Here is a 3,888-nt window from a genome sequence, read left to right as displayed (position 1 = left end):
TTTGTTATATTAGGGCTTAAAGGAAAATAAAGCATTGCCTATAAAAATGACTCATCAAAGGTGAGAAAATGCAAGCCCGAGCTATATTTTCAGAAAGTCATGGGATTTTTTCTCTGAAAAAAAAATATATATATATACATATTTTTTGGTACCTTTCATATACTCATCCGTGGGATAGGAGTGTTCAAATTCAGAAGTACTCCTGTCCTGTCCTTCATGACTCTCCCATGGAAATTTTTCAATACTGATAACTCATGGGCTATCAAGGAATCAGTTGTTTTTCCTAACTCTGGGAGGTAATGATGGTAACTGTCAAACTTCTCGTACTGTGCTTAGGTTTTCTTTTAATTTTCTATCTTTTTTAAAAAAATCTTATTTATGCATACAAGAGCTGTAGTATAGCCCAGAGGTATGGGACTTTGAGCAGATTCACCAGAGACAGAGTGGGGTGCAGAACTGGCAGATCTACTGAAATACACTGCTAAGGGGTGCAGTGGGCGAGACAGGAGAGGTCAATCTGCTGTGCCATTTGGGTCACCTCCCTGGCTGGGGATCGAACTCATGCTTCAGTAGCTGTAATTAGCTTCATAGTGCTGAGACTCAACCCTTTGTATCACCAAGGAGGTCCTGTTTAATTTTCTATCTTGATAAAGATATCTGTGATCTTTGTGGTAAACTCTTGTAGAACAATTAGTAGCATGACTTTTTTTTTCATAAAATGAACAAGATTCTGGCTTTCCACCTCTACAATGTTGTTTTATGACTTTTGTACCTATTCTGGGTGTCTTGAAGAACCATCTGATCATATCGATCCTGGGACCATTCACATTTTATCTTTTGTCACTAGAAAAACTTTCTATAATTTTTGATAAATGTGATGGTGCAAGAGGATGACATCAAGATGCTATTTGGAAAAAAAAAAATCAAGATACTCTAAATTTCCATGGTGGATTTATATGACTAAGAAAATGATAGATAAATATTTTCATTTTGCTATTAACTTTTGCTCCAAAACACAATCTAGAACTTCATGCATATAGAGAAGTGATCCTTTTATACTTATGAGACTCTGGAGGTTTCTAACTAATGCAGTGTATGTAATTTCATGTAGTTCCTTGCCTCCAGTCCCACCCCTAAGTGTCAGATGTTCCTGTTTTCAAGGCAAGTGTCAAAGGTAACTGGAAGACTTAGCCACTTTCGCAGCACTCAGACCCACTTTTTTTTTTTTCCCCATTAACTAAGTGGAATGAAGTAGGTCTGAAAACAGAGAAAGCAGCCAAATAAAACATGATAAGTATTTTATCCTGTCACTGTCTTTCTTCTCAGATTTTATGAAACAAGAGAATCATAACAATTATTTCTGCATGCAATATTTAACACTCTTAAAAGGTGCTTATCTGAGGAAAATAATATGATCCATAGACAAACTCCACCCCTTAAGTAGGAGCTGAGTACAGGTCCTTCAAAATAACAGCCTATTTATCTGTAAGCTCATGAATGATTTTGTTAACTTGACTTGTATAAAATATGCATAACACTGCATTTTATATTTAATGAAGTATTTGAAAGTTTTTAATGTACATTCCTCTTTGCCAATTGATTATTCCATAATGCTTTCATCCACTTTTTTTTTTTTGACAAACCATGTGCTTCTCAAAACTATGGTGGCAATTGGTAAATAAGAACATTTCTAATGTGAATATTGATTGATATTGTCACTTACATTAAAGAATAAGATAAGGGTCCTCCCTGGTGGCACAGTGGGTTAAAGCGCAACACTGCAAGCTAGCCCCAGCCATTTCATGCAAATTTGATCCCCGGCCCTGGAGGTGACCCACATGGCACTGCAGACCTCCCCTATCTTGTGCATTGCTCCCCTCAGCTGCATAGTTTGTTGATCTGCCTGTTCTGCTCCCCACTCTGTCTCTGGTGAAGCCTCTCACTGCTCCTGCACCTCTGGCCTGTACCCCAGTTCTGTATGCATAAATAAAATAAATCTTTTTTTAAAAGTAAGCTGAAAATGAAACAAGAGAATATTTCACTCACTCATCAGTGACTTGGCTAAATACAATTAAAGTACAATTTTTCATAACTGTAACATTATATCCTTAATTTTTTTTGCTAAAGCTAAAGCTAAAGCTATAACACATTTCTTGATTTTAACTTCATTGGCATTATTAACATCTTTTCTACCACTTTCTTAGTGGTAGACCACCTGCAAAATGATAAATCAAGCTTTGAGTAATTTCATTTGATATTTTCCTCTCACAAATATAACAGATATATCAAGCTACCAACATGACATTCTTGTACATAAAGTTAGAAGAGATGTAGAATGGCTCATTATTTTCTGATATTTCTCTCACACATAGGCAATAAAAGTAATTCATCACAAAATCATAGATGTAAGATGTAGTAATATAATTATGAATTGATGCATTTTGAATGTTTAGTACCTTGGTTTTTAATAAAATTAATTGGAATATAAATTTATCTCACTGCATTTTTAATAATAGCTGCACTTAATGTCCAGTTCATAAAATTCTGAAAAATAAATCATCAGCTCTTAGGAGTAGGTTGAACTTGGTTTATACTCACCTCTGAGTAAAGAGGAACCCAAGAGAGCATCATAGAAATCCTGACCCCACTTTCATGACGACAGGTTCACTGTGGTGAATGGGCCAAAGCTGGTCCTTAAAATTTTCTTCCACTAAGCAGCCCTCTGCCCACCTGTGATTATGAAGGTGTTTCTCTGTGCAAAACTCTCCCCTTCAAGGGCTGCTTTTTTTTCATAAGATTTATTTATTTGTGCATACAAGAACGGGGGTACAGGCCAGAGATGTGTGTGTGTGTGTGGGGGGCGTAGGGTGGGGATGATGAGAGGATTCACTAGAAAGAGAGAAGGGAAATAGAACAGGTTGATTGACTAAAATACACTGCTGAAGGGAGCAGCGAGTAAGACAGGAGAGATCCACCACGCCATGTGTGCCGTCTCACTGGCCAGGTATAGAACTCATGCTGCAGTGGCTGCAAATAGCTCCATAGTGCTGTGTTTAACCCATTGTGCCACCAGGGAGAGCCCAGGAGCTTCTTTTTTTAGCCCATTTGTTTCTGTACCAGTGTCCTTTATTCCCCCCGCCCCTTTGTATAGTAAGCCTATCCTTTTGCATACTATTTATTTATTTTTATTTCTAATCTTGTGCAGAAGCTTTTTAACACTAATCCTAAAGACATACTTTACACTAAGAGGTCACCCATTCTCTATTTGTTTACTTGAAACTTTTCCAGCTATGTTTTATATGAAGCAAAACAGTGTTTTAGTTAAGAACATAAACCTTGGATTCAGATTCACCAGTTGCAGGCTGTTTTGATTAGGGGTAAGTTGTTTGTTTTCTCTGAGCACTTGTGTCTCATATGTATAATTTTAGTGCCTGCAGTAGGGTTCTAGTGAGACAAGTGACTATCTGTGTTGTTAGCCAGAGTAACGATTAAATGGGTCCCCCTGACCCTTGTCTTAACTAAGGGGCACAAAAAGCAAGATTGGCCTTGTGAAGATGCTGTATAAACAACAAAAAACACACTTGCCTCTACGAAAACCAGAAACTTCCAAAAAAACAGACTTCAGGTTTGTGGCATTGCTAAAATTCTGAGGTCTAAGAGCTAAGGCTCTAAATATATACAGGGTAAATATTAATTGTCCTCTGTGTTCTCCTCTATGTACAGACAACATCCAGTAGATGTACTCACTGCATACCTGTCAAGAGACTTTCTTTGTAAAAATCTTTGAAAATGCATTTCATTTTATATGTGAAATCTCTATTTTTTTCTAGTTCTACATTGACTCCCACATTTTTTACATTCTAGAACTGTAATTGAGAGGAATTCCAT

The sequence above is a fragment of the Condylura cristata genome, unplaced genomic scaffold (genome assembly GCF_000260355.1).
Source record: "Condylura cristata isolate star-nosed mole 26May11 unplaced genomic scaffold, ConCri1.0 scaffold00011, whole genome shotgun sequence".
Lineage (NCBI taxonomy): Eukaryota > Metazoa > Chordata > Mammalia > Eulipotyphla > Talpidae > Condylura > Condylura cristata.
The sequence above is the reverse complement of the archived record's forward strand: the minus strand, read 5'-3'. Positions refer to the sequence as shown.